This window comes from Podarcis filfolensis (assembly GCF_964270895.1).
Source record: "Podarcis filfolensis genome assembly, chromosome: 14".
In the NCBI taxonomy this organism is placed as follows: domain Eukaryota; kingdom Metazoa; phylum Chordata; class Lepidosauria; order Squamata; family Lacertidae; genus Podarcis; species Podarcis filfolensis.
This window is the reverse complement of record NC_139616.1, coordinates 47,489,752-47,508,593: the sequence shown is the minus strand read 5'-3', so window position 1 is coordinate 47,508,593 and position 18,842 is coordinate 47,489,752. Positions and strand designations below refer to the sequence as shown.

The following is an 18,842-nucleotide window of genomic DNA, read 5'->3' as shown; positions in this document are numbered from 1 at the left end:
AGGGAATTTCAGCCCCAGGATGGCTTTGGTCCCCGAATCATAAGAGAGGAAGGAGGGGTGGGTGGGTGTGTTTTCCTTCCTGATCCGAATCTCCCTTTGCTTTTTAGTTAAGACCAGACAAAACACCGGAAGGGGAGTCCCTCTTTCCCTTAACCTCCAGCCCGCTTTTTGTCTCCTGGATCAAAGGCGCGCACCGCAGAACGAGGCTTTAGTTATTACAGAAACCAAATCGCTGCCCTTTTAGCCCGGGAGAGTCAAAATAATCATGACAGATAGCCAATAAGGGGAGGCAGGGACGCTGGACAAGGGGAAGGCGAAAGCGGAGTTAAGCAGCTGCGCGGAGCGGAGGTGGGTCCTCGGATGCAAGCGCACGCGCACGCGCGCTCCCCCGAACGCGCGCAGACGGACAGACAAAAGCCACCAGTCCTGGATGCGCGGCCCCCTGAGTTCATTTCCGGATTCACTCCGGTGTGAAAGCTCTCAAGGTTGCGGGTTAATTTTCCTACTCCGGAGTAATTTCCTGCAACTCCAAGGGTTTCACTCCGGAGACAAGGATCTGCTTCCTCCGCTCCGGCGTAGTTCCCTCGAAATCTCTCTCTCTTTCCCATTGTAGAGAGCCAAAGGCCTAGCTCAGGAATAAAAAGACCTGGGTTCGCCTTTCCCTAAAGGGAAGTCCTGATCCTTGTTTCCCACGTCGTTAAAACACCAGAGGCTTTAATGGGGCTTCTGGAAGGGCGTTTAGAGTAGAATTGGGAATCGGTTTAGCCGGCGGTAAACCTAGCCGCGTTCAGACGGCTTTGCCCCTAGGAAACGTGCGCCTTAATGGATTCTAATCTCCCATCCACCTCTGATTCACCCAAGGGTGTTCCATACAGGTCTGGTCACAAGCACATACAGCACAAAGGCCATTTATTTGGAGGTGTAAGCGCCATTCATTTCCATGAGATTTCTTTCCAAGTAAAGTCAAGATAATATCGCTTCTCCAGAGGCCTAACGCTGGTCAGAATCTTCACGTATGTGGATTCCTCAGTGGCTAATCCAGAAAACGCCTGTCGTGCGTAAGAGGACGCGCTGGATTGAATAAGGGCTGCGTGGCCGTTTCCGACTTTCATTAAGAACAGTCACACGTGCACACGGACAATGGGAGGAAAGGCATTTAGGGCAGCCTCACGTGTGAAAGTGCATATGACTGAATAATTCCTACAGGATTCCCCCCCCCCCTTCAGTTTATAAACAGTTTTAGATTTGGAATCCTCCGGGAACTTATTCTAACCCTGAGGCAGGTTAGCCTGAGATAATGTGTTTATAGTGCTTAAGGCGAACCAATTTGCTTTCTCGCTGCACCAGAATTCGAACTCGCTTCTCTCCCCCCAAAAGACGCCTCTCTATTCAGGCTGTTCGCCGACAGGCGCAACCTTCTTTCACATAACCGGCAGAACCGACTTATTTTTCACAAGCGAGGGCCTGAGCTTTTCGTAGCCTCTGACGCCTAACTCGGGAAAGTCAAACTGAAAATGGCTCGTTTTCACTGAAACACACTTTCCAGGCGAATTGCTGCACCGAATGAAATGTAAAATGTGAATGCGCGAGCGGGTGTTAGGAAAGAAGCGTGTCATCCCGCTCAGGGGCCCACTAGGCTCCGAGAGCAAACACTGGATGCTTCCTGCTGCGCGACTCGTGTGTGTGAATCGTCTGAGGGCTTTCCAAGGCGGCCGCAAAATAGCTCGGATGTGCTTTGGTTTGCAAAACAGCTGCAGGCCAGTTTTCACAAGTGACGTTTAAATGGGAATGCATTCCTTCATTCACTGAATTCCTCGTTTTGTCATTCGCCTCGAATAAACCCAGGACCGGCTTTGAGGTTGAGAAACAGCTCTTTCCTGCATTGGCCCTGTTCAGAAAGGACGAGAGAGGAACCCCCCATAACGTGTGAAAACGTCTTTTAGCGAGGGACGCTTTTTGCTCGCGTTTATACCTTCCCTGGTCGTTCGCCAGAAATACTTCCAATTTCCTTTGGGTTTTTGTCATATATAATCTATATACTGTGTGTGTGTGTGTGTTCCAAGAGGGAGAAAGCCTATTTATCTGGAGAATCTGATTTGCTTGGGATTGGGCTTAAAAAAAGATTTACCCATGGTAAATCAAAGGCGAATTCCTTTCAGTACCGCTTCAATTCGTATCTGTAAAGACTCAACTTTCTCCCCCGCCAAAGAAAATCATATAGCCTTATTTCCATGAAAACAGCCAACTGAGATAAACAAAGTTCCCTTTATCCGTTAATTTATTTTTTGTGTGTGCGTGTGTTTTAACCAGCCTTTATACAGGTCTTTCGTGGTCCAAACTATTCAGGCGCTGTCCCTTCTTGTCGTGCTTACAACCACCCCAAAAGGTAGGCCAGTTTAATAAGATTCCGTTTGACCGGAGAATGCAGATCTAGGGGAAACCTCGACTGGCCATCTTCACTTCGCCCCGCCCACCCCATTTGCTCCTCCCACCGTCGAATTTCCGATTGTAAGCCCTAGCGGGGCAGAGACCCGATTCTGGTTTTGCTTTTAAATCAAGTTATTTAGACTCGCGCCGCTGCGCAAAAGCGCCCTGTTTTATGAGCGTGGTGAATGCAGCGAGGAATGTCATGATTAAGGAATAAGAAGACTGCTAAGAATTTATTAGGAAAAAGAGGGAAAACTCCGTCTAACAGCGTGCCTTCTTCTCTGGCCGACCTTCTGTTTCCTTCTGACACCTCTTTCTCTTTGCCCAGAAAGAGGAGAGAGGGAGGGGGAATAAAAAAAAACCCTCTCTCGGACGTGTTCCCGGTTTGCACGCGCGCTCGGCCGTCCCCCCCTCCTCCCCGCCTTGTTTGGTGTCTGTAACCTGCACTCTAAAGGGTTAACAGCTCTTTGTTCGCCTTAATTTTAATCCGCGCCTGGGTCGCCAGCTCACGTTGTTCGGATCTGCTAGAGAGAAAGCGTTAACTATTATCTGCTTCTAGCTTGACCATCTGCTGTTGTAGAAAATTCAAAACCCTGGAGATCTACTTATATCCACATCGTAAACGAGAAAAGATGTTTTAATTAAGGGAAATCAGGTTAACTTAGCTCTAATTTACAAGCCGCCTGCCTAATGAATTGTCTGCGCAGTTCCCTCTTTGTAGAGAGTAAATCTGAGGATCTTTTTCCTCTGCAGTTCAGACACTAATTAAGTAACCAAGATTTTAGTAGCAACCCGACTTTTTCTCCTCTAATAGTTTTTACCTAAAGCCAGGCTGGTCATTGCTTATACAAATTGCCAATTAAATTTGATTGATATAATGAAATTGGATTTTATTTTCACTTACCTTATCCCTCACACTGTCTTGCTGTTCTCACCCCCCACGCCATCGCCCCCTCCCCAAGTTGCACACACGCGCACCCGTGCCTCCCTCGCCCAGGAAAACAGCATTTCTCTCCCCAAACCAAACCTCTTTTTATATCTTAGCCCAGGACAAAAAGTTGCCAACTTAAGTTTCTGTTGCAATAAAGGCAACATTTCCATCAGTGCGGGGGAGTTCGTGCGCGCATATATATATATTTCTCTCTTACATCTTTTAAAACATATTTATCCTGGTTTTCTAAAAGCTGTGCTTTCTTTTTTTTAAAAAAAATTTTTAAAAAAATCATCTTGTTTTGAAGTTAGCTGCAAAAAGGAGAGATCTAAAGGAACCGTTCTGGAAAGATATTAACAGTTTCCAAAATCTATATCGCTGCTTAATTAAATATGTTATCCTGTTTATAGGATCTGTGGCTAATTATTTAGAGTCATTTAATCTACTCAATTTGCACGTTAATTAAACAGCACTGGGTTGGAATAGAGAAAGGGAGCGCGCGGGAGCGGCGATGCTTTGAAGGGGGTGCAGCGCCCCCTAGAGGCTGAGCGCGCGTCCTGCGGTTCCAGCATCCACAATTTCAAAACTTTGCTCTCACGCGCACGACGCGGATTTTATTTTATTTATTTATTTTGTCGAGATGAGCGGGAGCGAGAAGTATACAGAGTTTGAAAGTCTACTCTTCAGTAGATTTGAAATTAAACTGCGAAAAAATGAGTGTATTTTAATAGTAGGCAATACATCTTAAACACCTCATAGGAAGAAAACGTGGAGATGGGTAAATAATAATAATAATAATAATAATAATAATAATAATAATAATAACAACGCATATGGTCTCAAGCACAGGATGAGGGGGAGGATAGAGATTGGCCTAAATGATCTCCCTGTTTTTTTCCTTCCACCCCAACCACACACACACACACCCCAGAATTTCTAAACCCCAGAAGGTTCAACACTGAAAGTTGTAATCCCCATCTCACGTACTTCGGAGTAAGCTCTGCTGAATTTAGTATTTTTAAAAAATTACTTACATTTATTTGTATTCCTCCACCTTTCCTCCAATGAGCTCAAGGTGGTATCTGTAGTTCTCCCCCTGCTGCATTTGACCCTCACACAGTGGCGTAGCGTGGGGGGTGCAGGGGGGGGCGGGCCGCACCGGGCGCAACATCTGGGGTTAGGGCAAATCCATGGGTTAGGGGGCGCAAATCCACGGGTTAGGGGGCGCAAATCCACGGGTTAGGGGGCGCAAATTACTTGCCTTGCCCCGGGTGCTGACAACCCACGCTACGCCACTGCCCTCACAAGAACCCTGTGAGGTAGGTTAGGCTGGGAGACAATGACTGGCCCAAGGTCACCCAGGGAGCTTCATGGCTGAGTGTGGATTCGAACCCTAATCTCCCAGGCAGTGGCGTAGCGTGGGGGGTGCAGGGGGGGCCGGCCGCACCGGGTGCAACATCTGGGGCTTAGGGTTAGGGGGTCACAAATCCACAGGTTAGGGGGCGCAAATCCACGGGTTAGGGGGCGCAAATTACTTGCCTTGCCCCGGGTGCTGACAACCCACGCTACGCCACTGCTCCCAGGTCTTAGTCCAACACTCTAACCACTACACCACATTGGCTCAGTAGGACTTACTTCTGAGCAAGCTTAGCTAGGACTGCAGCGTAACTTGTTACAAGTTGGTACAAAAAATTTAAAGTCATAGATATATTCGTTTGGCCTCACTTTGGGGGGGAAAGTGAAGATATTTCTCGCTGCTTCCTTGACCGAGGCTACACATGTCTACCCACTTAGGTGAGGACTAAATGCATTTGACAAAGTAGATTCAGACCTACTGTATGACGAACCGCTGGTCTGGCTCAGTCTAATGCAGGGGTCAGCAAACTTTTTCAGCAGGGGGCCGGTCCACTGTCCCTCAGACCTTGTGGGGGGCCGGACTATATTTTTTTTGGGGGGGGGGAATGAATGAATTCCTATGCCCCACAAATAACCCAGAGATGCATTTTAAATAAAAGGACATATTCTACTCAAGTAAAAACACGCTGATTCCTGGACCGCCCACGGGCCAGATTTAGAAGACGATTGGACCGGCTCCGGCTCCTGGGCCTTAGTTTGCCTACCCATGGTCTAATGTCATGTCATCAATGTGCTCGGTGTAGTCCAGTTCTGGATGTCCAAGATCTCAGGTACAGAGAGGTATTTGCAAGAAAACGTACTGTATCCTTTAACTCCGGGATTGTGGAACATGTGGCTCTCCACATGATTCCATGGTCTCCCTAGGGAGATTCTGTGATTCCCATCATCTCCCATTAGCATGGCCAATGGCCAGGAATAATGGGAACTGTAGTTCAGTCACATCTGGGGGGGGCACAGCTCCCCAATTATCTGGAGCTGCTGAGTGTTGATCCCAGGACCAAATGTACACAGCCTATGTTCTTTGCCTTTGAAATATAAATGTCGGCATTTTTCATTAGATTTCTTTTGCAGAGTACCTGCAGTTGCAAACAGCCGACTTCCTGGAGCAGAATAGAGCCTGCAAGAGGCAAAGTGTAAACCAGGGAAGCACAATGTTCCTTGCTTCAGGCACTGAATTACTATCTGTCTTGAAAACACACAGGCACACACCCCTTTGGAAACAGGAGAGAGCACCCAGCAGTAATCAAATTCGAAGTGTAGAGTGGTACTCTGAACATGCCTACTAAATGAAATTCCAGTTTGTCACTGACCTAGTTAGAACTATGGCAGCACCTCCTGGATCTGACCAAAAAGTCCATCTAGTTCAGCATCAAGCCAGCCAACATTTATTATTTCGATTATGGTGCATTGGCTATTAATTCTTATATTTTTGTAACACTCCCTGAAACCACTGGGCAATAACTACGTTTCCATAGTGCTGGTTAAAACCCTAAACGGCCTTGGCCCAGTAGACCTGAAGGAGCATCTCCACCCCCATCATTCTACCTGGACACTGAGGTCCAGCGCCGAGGGCCTTCTGGCGGTTCCCTCCCTGCGAGAAGTGAGGTTACAGGGAACCAGGCAGAGGGCCTTCTCAGTGGTGGCACCCACCCTGTGGAATGCCCTACCATCAGATGACAAGGAAATAAACCACTCTCTGACTTTTAGAAGACATCTGAAGGCAGTCCTGTTTAGGGAAGTTTTTAATGACTGATGTTTTAATGTATTTTGAATCTTTTGTTGCAAGCCCCCCAGAGTGGCTGGGGAAACCCAGCCAGATGGGTGGGGTATAAATAAATTATTATTATTATTTGTCGTTGTTTAGTCGTGTCCGACTCTTCGTGACCCCATGGACCAGAGTCCGCCAGGCACTCCTGTCTTCCACTGCCTCCCACAGTTTGGCCAAACTCATGCTGGTAGCTTCGAGAACACTGTCCAACCATCTCATCCTCTGTCCTCCCCTTCTCCTTGTGCCCTCCATCTTTTCCAACATCAGGGTCTTTTCCAGGGAGTCTTCTCTTCTCATGAGGTGGCCAAAGTATTGGAGCCTCAGCTTCAGGATCTGTCCTTCCAGTGAGCACTCAGGGCTGATTTCCTTCAGAATGGAGAGGTTGTTGTTGTTGTTCTACTACTACTACTACTACTACTACTTGTAGCCTTTTCATTGGGGCATCAGGTTGACCACTGTGAGAACAGGATGCTGGCCTAGATGGGCCATTGGCCTGAACAACCAGGCTTGTCCTATGTGCTTAATTTTTCTACCCCCAGAGGATGTCAGCCTGGGTCTGGGCTGTCCCGCTGCAGAGATGAAGTGTAATATAACTGAATGTTGCAACAAACTTTAAAAAGAAAAAAAAGAAAAGAAGAAAGCTAGCATGATGAGGAAAAGGGTTCTAGCTTTGTGCTCTCCCTGACATGCTTGTTTTCTGTGTGCAGCCATTTATGTTATTTTATTGTTTGGAATGGAGAAGCATTAGGTCTAGTCGCTTTCCGAAGGGGTCCAGCCCAGCCCCCACCTCCATAAGAAAGGGAGGCACCCAAGATGGGTGGCAGGGCATGTCCCTCCTTCGCGTGCAGAAGGTTCCAGGCTCCATCTGCAAGTTAGCAGACAGCTTGGAAGCTGGCTGCATTCTGCGCACTTGGTTGTATGAATACTTAACCTCAAAGCAACCCCACAGAGACTCCAAGTGTGGAAAATAAGAAAGCTGAGCTTATTTTAAGAAACACATACTGGATAGCAAAGAGTTCCCCGCTCTTGCTAACGAAGTTGGAGATGCTTGCTCTTTGTCATCTGCTAGACAGAGACAAAAGGAAGATGGCTCCTCTCTGCTCTGCTTCAAATGTCAGAGAAGAAGAGAATTGTGGGGAGCAGGAAGGGAGGTTAGCAACCCAGACAATCGGGGCCCATAACCTGTTGATTACTTTGCAGAGTTAGCACCCAGCTTGGACGCTGGCTGTATGCTGAATAACTTGGGGAAGGGCCCCCTTTTAAGTCTTGATGGAAACATACAGACCACACATTTAAAGCACTGCTGTGCCCCTTTATGCTTCCTTCCGCCCAAGAGTCTTTGGGAACTGTAGTTTGCTGGGAGTTGTCAGGCAACCCTCGTTTCCCTCACAGCGCTACAATTCCCAGAGCAGTTAAAAAAACCCTCCCTCTGGGAATGGCAGCTCCGTGAGAGGAAGCAGGCTTCTCTTAGCAACTCTCAAGCGTCTGTAACAGACTGCAGTTCCCAGGCAGACGCTGCAGCTGTTTAAAATGCTACGATGCCATTTTAAATGTATGGTGCAGATGCGTCCTCAGAAAAAGCAGCCGTTCTGAAGCAAGATGCAGAGGCCTCTTGGTGTGTGTGTCTTAGCAAGCATCAAGAGGTGTGTGTGTAATGATGGCCTCATCTGAACTTTACATTCGGAGCAGTATCAGATCACTTTGAACAATCATGTCTCCCCTCCCCCCGCCCCCCCAAAAGAATCCTGGGATTGTAGTTCATTGGGGGTGCCAAGATGTGTTAAGAGACCCCTAGGTAAAGGTAAAGGGACCCCTGACCATTAGGTCCAGTCGTGACCGACTCTGGGGTTGTGGCGCTCATCTCGCTTTATTGGCCGAGGGAGCCGGCGGACAGCTTCTGGGTCATGTGGCCAGCATGACTAAGCCGCTTCTGGCAAACCAGAGCAGCGCACGGAAACGCCGTTTACATTCCCGCCAGAGCGGTACCTATTTATCTACTTGCACTTTGACGTGCTTTCAAACTGCTAGGTTGGCAGGAGCTGGGACCGAGCAACGGGAGCTCACCCCGTCGCGGGGATTCGTACCGCCGACCTTCTGATCGGCAAGTCCTAGGCTCTGTGGTTTAACTCACAGTGTCTCCCCTGCCCCCTGCCCCCCAAAAGAATCCTGGGATCTGTAGTTCATTGGGGGTGCCAAGAGGTGTTAAGAGACCCCTATTCCTATTTAATTAATTTAATTCAATGCAATGCAATGGCAGAGCATGTAGAAGGCCCTGCTCATACAGGAAGCATTATGCATACAGTCCAGCTTCCAAGCTGTGGTGCTTCTTCTGCAAAGTAACCTGCGTGATCCGCAGTTAGAAAGATAGCAGGAGATGGCAAAGGCTTTTCTCTGCCTGAGGAAACTCTGGAGAGCTGCTGCCAGTCTGAGGAGGCAACACTGGGCTACGAGGACAAAGAGCCGGACCTGCTAGAAGGCAGCTTGCTCTGTCTGGGCTGCACATGGGTCCAGAGCGCCCAAAGGCTGAGGCCCCCTGCCTTGCCTGCAGAAGGTCCCAGCTTCAGTCCTCAGTGAAAACGATTGGACCGCAGGTGCTAAAGGAAGGCCTCAGCCCCCACAAAGGCTGGGAAGCAGGCAGCTAAGCTCACAAAACAAATACTCTGATGGTATTTAAGGCATAGGATGGAGCCCAAATTGATTTCCTGGCCTTTGGGGGGTGGGCAGAGAAGCTTTCTTTTTCAACAATTCCCCTGAACCGTCTAATAATTTCACACCATTCCTAGAAAAGGGTCTCCCCATTGTGCTATCTTTGAATTTTGGGGTGCAAAATTTGATATTGCAAAGGGTTTGCCCCCCTCCATTTGAACTATAACAACTGCTTTCCAAACAGTTTCAATAAACTGAAATTCCTCAGAAGAGTTTTCCGGGGGTGGGGAGGTGGGGGGAGAAAGTGTTGGAGAATCTCACTCACTCACTTGCCCGCAAGGATATTTTGCAGAAATGCCCTTCCAGTTTTCTCACTGCCTTCTCCTTGAATGGCCGCCTTGCAATTGCCTTGTTGATTTGGCCATCTTTAGTTCAGGGATGAAAGGTTGTTTGTTGGTCGTTAGTGCTGGTTTATTAATGCTTATGAGCTGCGATGGCACATCACATGCTAGCGTGATGATGTTCACATTGCACATGTACATTTTAGATGACTGTGAATAGTATGTTGAAAATTATTGGGGGTTTTCCCCACAACCTGTCTTGAAGGACATTGTTGGGGGTAGCCCAGGTATCCCCCAAGCCCCTAATATTTTGTAGCCAGCCCTAGCTCTCCTGCCCCCTTTACAAACACAGTGGTGTCTCTTTGTTTCAAAGAAACTTTCCTAACAAGGTAGCTTTCACATTTCTCTCTAGAAGGAGGTCACATCCACACCAAACCGCTTTGAGGGGTTTTTTTTTTCCTGCAAGCAAGTGGTATATAAATTTTATGAAATAAAATAAATACATCCATTTAAAGCTTTGGCTTCTCCTAACGAATCCTGAGAACTGTAGTTTGTTGAGGGTGCTGGGAATAATAGTTCTGTGAGGGGAAAAACTACAGTTCCCATGAACATTTCTGCTTTAAATGCATGGGTGCAAGATGTGATCGTGGCTTAGAGGCTCAGAGGTTTAGAAACCTGCAAGTGTGTTCTGCCCTCGGCCCTCCAGATGTTTTGGCCTACAACTCCCATGATCCCTAGCTAACAGGACCAGTGGTCAGGGATGATGGGAACTGTAGTCCAAAACATCTGGAGGGCCAAAGGAGGTTGGGGATGCCTGATCCAATGGCTGCAGGGCACCCTGAGCTCCAGATCTGGAAGGGAGGGGTCTGTATGTCTCCGAACCTTGCATGAATAAGCTCTCTTCCTGCAGAAGACTTTTTCCTGGCCAGGAAATGCTGACCCACACAGGGCCGGATTGAGGTTTGACAAGGCCCTAAGCTACTGACGCTAATAGGCCCCTTTCTATGTCCAGCTGTCCTTTGTCAACAACAAATGGTCGCTGTTTTTTGTGCTGAATATATGCTATATGGTAATTTATGGACCTAATAGGTATCTAAAGCCATTTGCACATGTTGCCATGCAACCAGTCCATGCAGAATGTAGGCACCCTATATATAGAAAGGAGCAAACCAGTGATATTTTAGGGAGCAGGCTAGCAGGCAGGGCCCATTATTTACATCATAGGAGCCGACACAGCACAACACAAAACACTGTTGCTTGTGTTGTGTTGTGTTGTGTTGTGTTGTGTTGTGTTGTGTTGTGTTGTGTTGGCTCCTATGATGTAAGTATGTAGGTTTCAGTTTATTTGTTTTTTATCTTATATTTTGGAAATGTACATCAAGGTGTTTTTTTTCTTTAATTTTTTTTGGGAACCCCCCAAGAAAGTGGGGCCCTAAGCTATAGCTTGTTTAGCTTATACATAAATCCGGCACTGCTCTGAACCTTGCATGAATAAGCTCTCTAGGCGCAGGAGACTTTTTCCTGGCCAGGAAAGGCTCACCCACATGTATCTTAAAGAATCGAACAGGCCGACCGCCATCCTCATCGAGCTTGGGGGGGGGGGCTATTATTTGGGGAGGAAGTAAGTGATGCCTCTCTGCTCTAGACGAAGGTTCGCTTTCCATAGGGTCCCTGCAACCTGGGGGTGGGGGACCTCGGGGCAGTGGGGGTGGGGGGTTATGAAAAGGGACCCTCCCCAGAGTCTCTCTCTCTCTCTCTCTTCCAGGCTGAGTGGCCTCTGAGTTACATACAGCAAAGGCCAATGAAATTGACGAGGCGGGCTGGGGGTGGGGGCGGGCTGCGACTCCTGTCCCTCCCCCCGCCACCTCCTTTTGTTTTCTTTTATTCCAGGGAACATGTTCGGTAATAAAAGGGAGGGGGAAAAACCTGTCCGCCCCCGGCCTGATTAACTGATAAATGATAAAGCCTCCTCTCCTAATTGTTTTTCTCTATAGCCCCCTTCTCACCCCCCCCCCGTGGTCTCCTTTCACTCCCATCTGTCTCTCTCTCTGCCTCCGCTGCCTCTTTGTCCTCCGATCTCTCCAGGGACACGTCCACCGCGCCCGGCCCGCGGCTGTCGCCGGCCCGGCCCCCCCTTCCTCTCCATTAACCCATCGGCACGAGCCGCCGGCCACAAAAGACCCGCGAGCGGAGAGCGCACCGCCGCCGCGGCTGGAAAGGGACGGCCGCTTCTCGCTAAAGCCCCCCAGCCCCAAAGGAGGCACCTTAACCGGAGCGCCCCCCCAAAAAATAGAGGATTTGTTTATTTATTAAAAGGTCGCATTATAGGTTTTGTTTTAATCGGGGGGGGGTAAGAACATCACCCCCGCCTCGTTTACTCCGAAGCAGGTCCCATTGAAGTGAATGGGGCTCCTTCTCAGGAAAGCGTCTAGAGTTCCCCCCCACTCCACCTCTAGGGTGTGATTACTCTGAAGTAGGTCTCATTGAAGTGAATGGGGCTCCTTCTTAGGAAAGCGTCTAGAGTCCGTCCCCCCCCACCTCTAGGGCGTGTTTACTCCGAAGTAGGTCCCATTGAAGTGAATGGGGCTTCTTCTCAGGAAAGCCCCATCTAGAATTCGCCCCACCTCTGTTGTTTAGTCGTTTAGACGTGTCCGACTCTTCGTGACCCCATGGACCAGAGCACGCCAGGCACCCCTGTCTTCCACTGCCTCCCACAGTTTTGTCAAACTCATGCTGGTAGCTTTGAGAACACTGTCCCACCATCTCCTCCTCTGTCTTCCCCTTCTCTTTGTGCCCTCCATCTTTCCCAGCATCAGGGTCTTTTCCAGGGAGTCTTCTCTTCTCATGAGGTGGCCAAAGTCTTGGAGCCTCAGCTTCAGGATCTGTCCTTCCAGTGAGCACTCAGGGCTGATTTCCTTCAGAATGGAGAGGTTTGATCTTCTTGCAGTCCATCGGACTCTCAAGAGTCTCCTCCAGCATCATAATTCAAAAGCATCAATTCTTCAGCGATCAGCCTTCTTTATGGTCCAGCTCTCACTTCCATACATCACTACTGGGAAAACTGCCTCCATTTCTTCCCCTTCTATTTGCCAGGAGGTGATGGGACCAGTTGCCATGATCTTCGTTTTTTTGATGTTGAGCTTCAGACCATATTTTGTGCTCTCCTCTTTCACCCTCATTAAAAGGTTCTTTAATTCCTCCTCACTTTCTGCCATCAAGGTTGTGTCATCTGCATATCTGAGGTTGTTGATATTTCTTCCGGAAATCTTAGAGTTCGCCCCACCTCTAGGGTGTGTTTACTCTGAAGTAGGTCCCATTGAAGTGAATGGGGCTCCTCAGGAAAGCCCCATCTAGAGTTCCCACCACAGCCCCCACCACCACCTGTAGGTTGTGTTTCTTCTGAAGTAGGTCCTGCTGAGGACGGTGTTTGCTTGTTTATTTTTATTGCATTTAATACCTCACCTTCTTTGCCAAGGAGCTCAAAGTGGCCTACTCTAGTCTCCCTGCTTCCAAGGTCGCCCAGTGAGTTTCATGGCTGAGTATGAGGATTTGAGCCTCAGTCTCTCCCAGGTCCCATTCTGGTACTCTAACCACTGCACCACACTGCCACAACAGGCTCCCCCTTCCAATTTTAAGTGGGTATAGGATTGCAGCCTGATCCTCCCCAACATGCTAGATTTCTGTGCGCAGATTCTCACATGTTTTCATTTTGATTTGGTGCAGCAAGCAATTATGGGGATCCGGTGTCAATATCTTTCGTGTGCACAAGTGCCATGAATCTAGGAGGTGTCCTTAAACAAGCCCCATTGTCTCAGACTCAGTCTCCGCCCCATTCTTCTGCGATTTGTGGATGTTGATAATACTGACCTGCCTTCCAAATTTATAAGGCTGAGAACAAGAAAAAATGGTTGTGGAAGAAAAAACGATTGTGGAACATTTTGAGGACTCCAGAGGGCTGCCACCCCTGCCTGAACTTTGAGGGCTGGCTAGGAAGCAAAGTTCAGTGGGCCTTGCTTCTGAGTAGACAGTCATAGGATTACACTGCACTGCCACACTCCTGTGCATGCTTACTTGCGATGAAGTACCGTTAAACTCCATAGGACTTCCCTCGGAATTAAACACTAACAGGATCAGACTTTATGGCTCTGATCCTGGGCACATTTGCTTGGGAATCAATCTTACTGAAATGAGTAGGATTTTTTACTTTTAGTTGGCATGAATGGACTACAAATTTCTTTTCTTTTCTCTTCTCTTCTCTTCTCTTCGTATTTTACCAAGGCACTTACTTGTAAGTAAGGTGTTGCAAAGAAGAGGATTGCAGCCTTCTACTCCTAACTTGGACGCATTTACTAGGAGATGGAAGGTCCATGATCTTCAGTGGGGCTTTACTCACTGGGAAGCCACCAAGCCCTGTCCACAATCTTAGGGACATGTACAGTGGTACCTTGGTTCTCAAACTTAATCCGTTCCGGAAGTCTGTTCCAAAACCAAAGCGTTCCAAAACCAAGGCACACTTTCCCATAGAAGGTAATGCAAAACGGATTAATCCATTCCAGACTTTTAAAAACAACCCCTAAAAGGCAATTTAACATGAATGTTACTATCTAACGAGACCATTGATCCATAAAATGAAAGCAGTAAACAATGTACTGCAGTCACACAATCAATCAATCAATCGGTAGCGGAACTGGCTTCCATATAGTCACAAAAACAAAAGAGCCGCCAAAACGCAAAATAAATAGCAATAACAGACAGATCTCAGCGTAACATTCAAAATGGAAGTGCGGCACTCAAAATGGAGCATGTTTGACTTCTGAAAAAAGTTCGCAAACCGAAACACTTACTTCTGGGTTTGCAGTGTTTGGGTTCCAAGTTGCTTGAGAACCAAGGTGTTTGAGAACCAAGGTACCACTGTATTCAGAATTGGCTTTGAATCTAGCCAGTTGCTCCGAAATTACAATGCAGATTCTGGCCTCTTCTGCCACCAGCCAGAGGAAACAGGGCTGTTTTAGACAACCTAATGCCCTCCAACTGTTTTGGACTACAACTCCCATGAGCCTCAGCCAAGTTGCTGAAGGCTGACCTTCAGACATTTGGGAGGCTGAACCCATAATATTCCCAGGAAGGATTAGGCGGCATTTTGGATCCCACCCCTGATTTATCTCTGAGCCTCTGCTGTAACGCTTGCTTTTCTCTTCCCTCCCCATTCCTCTTTCCCTTTTCCTTTTGTGCTGCGTCTCTCGAAGGATGAGCCTGCAAAGGGGGGCTGTGTTTACTTCTGCTACTGCATGCAACACTTTCAAAGTGTTAAAATTGACAAATAGGAGCAATAAAAGTCTGGCTGGTGTTCAAAGCTTGCCCCCAAGTAACCACTGGATTCAACTGAAGACTTATACAAACTCGCAACATATGAACAACTTGCATATAAACGCAGACTTGCCATGGACAATGATATTTGGAATCCATTCTTACAAATACTGTAATAGGTAAAGATCTGGTGAAGTACAGTAACAACTTTGTAAAATACATAGTTTTATATCCCCCCCCTTTATTACACGGGTTCTGTTTCTCTTTCTTTTTCTCTCTTTTATTTATGTCTCACCATGTTTGGTGCACATATAATTGTGTGCTTTTTGAATTTTCAATAAGGATGTTATTTAAAAAAATAAAATAAAAAGTAACCATTCAGCAGAAATATCCATACAGAAAAAGATACTGTACAAAATTGTGTAACGGGGAGATGATAGGTTTGTACCTAAGGAACTTGCAATCTGTAGCTTATATATGTAAAGCTACATACACACAATTCTATGATTCTATGCCAGTGATGTCCAAACTTGGCCCTCCAGCTGTTTTGGAACTACAACTTCCATCATCCCTAGCTAACAGGACCAGTGGTCAGGAAAGATGGGAACTGTGGTCCCAAAACAGCTGGAGGGCCAAGTTTGGCCATCACTGTTCTATGCATTTAAATGACCTTGGAAGAACATTTTGCTCTTCAAGCAATTCTGGGCCCAGTAGTTTATCCCTGACAGAGTAAGAATTCCAAGCAACCCTTAACAAACTTCAGAGCCCAGAATTCTTTGAGTGGGAAGGGAAACATGCTTCAAAATGTGCTTTAAAGGAATAGTGTGCGCACAGAAAAGCAGCTGAATGGGCTGGCAGATTCCCGAAAGCGCCAGGTTGGTGCGCTGGTTAGACTAGGACCTGGGTTCAAATCCCCAACGAGTCATGAAGGTCACTGGGTGACCTTGGAAGCTGGTCACCACCTTTCTTGGCCTAACTTACCTTACAGGCCTTGTTGTGCAGTTTAAATGAGAAATTGGGAGGGCAGGAGAGAGAAGCACATATACCTGCACTGAACTCCTTGGAAGAAAAGGTGGGATGTGTAAATGCGACAACAGCAGCATCAACAACGATAGTTTGGGTCGTGGTTTCAGACTGCAGCTGTGAGAATTACAATTTTGAATGGGGGGGGGGGGACAGCAAAATTAATTCCTTCCAGGAAGCAGACCAGCAGCCAAACAGGGAGGAGACTTTGACAGAAGGACTGCAAGAGAGCTGTCTTCTCCCTCACATCGAGGGCCTGGTTTTTAAAAAACAAAGCAAAACTAGGGAGCATTGAAAAATGGTGTGTGCACCCTTCCCCTGACACAGTCCACTCTGCTGATTCAAAATTCAAAGATGGCGAGGAAGGCCTTCGTCACCAACATCCCTTTCCCTTTGTATTTAATAGGTTAGAAAGGTTTGTCTTGCGCCGAGGGCATTATGATGAGGTACAAACAATAGAGAACAATCGTGTCCAACGTTCTTGGAATACTCTCCTCTTTCTTTCCTGCAATCAGTGTACCCGTGAGTGGGTCAGCGGGTCTTGCTGAAAACGGCCCTCTCTGTATCAAAATATCTTGACCCACCCCCCCTCTTCCCGCACCACCCCCTCTACTGAAATCTAAAATTACGTCCCTGGATCTAAGAATAAATAAGAAGAGAAAAAGAAAGAGGTTTAATTCTGCTTATCGCAACTGGGGAGCATCTCTTGAATTCCAAATTTGGGTCCAGGCAAAAAGAAGAAAGGGTTTCTTTGCGGTGGGGGGGGGTGGCGGCAGGGAGAGAAGTGGGGGGAGGCAAGCCAAGCATGGCTCCAAAGCCCCGTCAAGGAGAAATCACACAGCTTTTAAAGAAGGGATTAGGGAAAGTGGTCACTTTTGACTCAGTGGGAAAAATCTTTCCCTGACAGTAATGAAAGCTTGGATGATATAAGTATCTTCTGGTTCACAATAGCAATTAATATGGTAATATTCTCCCATTAAAGATGCTAACTGCTAAGATGGAAGTGGCAACATGGATAAAACATTGAATTGGGAGGGGCGGACGGAGGCAGGATGCGTTTGTAAGGCATCAGGTAACAAAGTCAAAAGAAAGATGAGGCAGGAGGATGGGGAGGGGGCTGGGAGAAGACCCCTTTCTTCTCAAGAACTGTAGTCTGCAGGCCTCTTGCGGAAGAGGCTTTCCTTTCCTCAAGGACACAGAACAGTAAACCACTCGGCCACATTAGTACCACTTCATCCTTCCTTTCCTTTACATCTCCCTTCCTTGCCTCTCACAGCACAGTTGGTTCCAGTCGAGGGTATGTAAGCTCCTCGGGGCAGAGGCCTGCCACTCGGGGGGGGGTGTTTGCAACTGATTCATTCCCGTTTTAGGGTGTGTTTTGAGAATGCTGCCTTTCACTGAGTCAGGCCCTTGGTCTATCTAGCTCAGTATGGCTTACACTGACTGGCAGCAGCTCTCCAGGATCACATGCAGGGTCTACTCCTAGCCCTATTTGCCACTGAGCTACAGCCCTTCCCCAAACAAACAAACCCGACCACAAACCCTGAAGTGGCTTTACAGCCAATAAAATGGAAGGAAGGACCCAACGTCAGCAAAAGGCGAAACTGTAAGGAAATTAATGCAGCAATTGAAAAAAAGGAAAAGAAAACACTCACCATCTCTGCAGGAACTCCCGAAATGCAGAGCAGAAGAGTCAACACCAAGAGCTATAAAAAAGCAGACTGAAAGACCTTACAGTGGTACCTTGCTTCTCAAACTTAATCTGTTCTGGAAGTCCGTTCTAAAACCAAAGCATTACAAAACCAAGGCACGCCTTCCCATAGAAAGTAATGCAAAATGGATTAATCCATTCCAGACTTTTAAAAACAACCCCTTAAACAGCAATTTAACATGAATTTTACTATCTAACAAGACCATTGATCCATAAAATGAAAGCAAGAAACAATGTACTACAGTCACACAATCAATCAATCAATCAATCAATCAGTAGCTGAACTGGGTTCCACACAGTCACAAAAACAAAACAAAAAGAGCCGCAGAAACAAAAACGCAAAATAAATAGCAAAAACAGACAGACCTCAGCGTAACACTCAAAACAGAAGTGTGACACTCAAAACGGAAGCATTAACACTCAAAATGGAGCACATTCAGCTTCCGAAAAAGGTTTGCAAGCCAGAACACTTACTTCCGGGTTTGCAGTGTTTGGGTTCCAAGTTGTTTGAGTAGCAAGGCGTTTGAGAACCAAGGTACCACTGTATTTTGAAAAAAGCAAGATTTAGGATTGGCATGTAACGTTGAGGCTCAGTAGGCTTCCTGGGAAGGGAGTTCCATAAGACAGGGGCCGCCACTGAAAAGGCTCTGCTGTTACTCCAGTCCTACATGAACAGTGGTGGTTGGTGGCCACTGGGACCAATAGGGTGGGAGGGAGGGAGCCCAACAGTAGGTGGAGCCAGAGAGGCAGTGAAAGGCAGAGCCAAGCAAGTCTAGACTTGACCCTACTCTCCTCCCTGCTGAGTTCTACAAGGGCAGCATTGAGACTAAGGAGGGAGGAGTGAACAGCCAGGGCTACCTCCTGGGCTGGTTGTAAAAGTCAAGCAAGCGGCTGGGCAGTGCCCCACTTGCCCTGATGGAACCAGCGTCCACTGTGCATGATCAGACATGCTCGGGGCCATAGCTCAGTAGTAGACCTCATGCTGTCCATGTGCAGAGATGGTCTCTGGTTTAGTCCCTGGCACCTCCAGGTAGAATAACAGAATCATAGAATTGGAAGGAATCATAGAGTTGGAAGAGATTCCAAACGTCATCTAGTCCAATCAAGGTAAAGGGACCCCTGACCATTAGGTCCAGTCGTGGCCGACTCTGGGGTTGCGGTGCTCATCTCGCTTTATTGGCCGAGGGAGCCGGCGTACAGCTTCCGGGTCATGTGGCCAGCATGACTAAGCTGCTTCTGGCAAACCAGAGCAGCGCACGGAAATGCTGTTTA

At 47.5% G+C, this 18,842-nt stretch overlaps 1 long non-coding RNA gene across 1 annotated transcript in view; it reads right to left on the bottom strand.

Moving 5' to 3' along the window:
* LOC310749302 overlaps nt 1-18,103 on the bottom strand; it is a 186,003-nt gene extending 167,900 nt beyond the window's left edge. Inside the window, exon 1 of the long non-coding RNA XR_014541547.1 lies at nt 17,810-18,103. This is a non-coding gene — a long non-coding RNA (uncharacterized lncRNA). The remainder of the gene's footprint in view (nt 1-17,809) is intronic.
* Between the last annotated feature and the right edge of the window lie 739 nt (nt 18,104-18,842).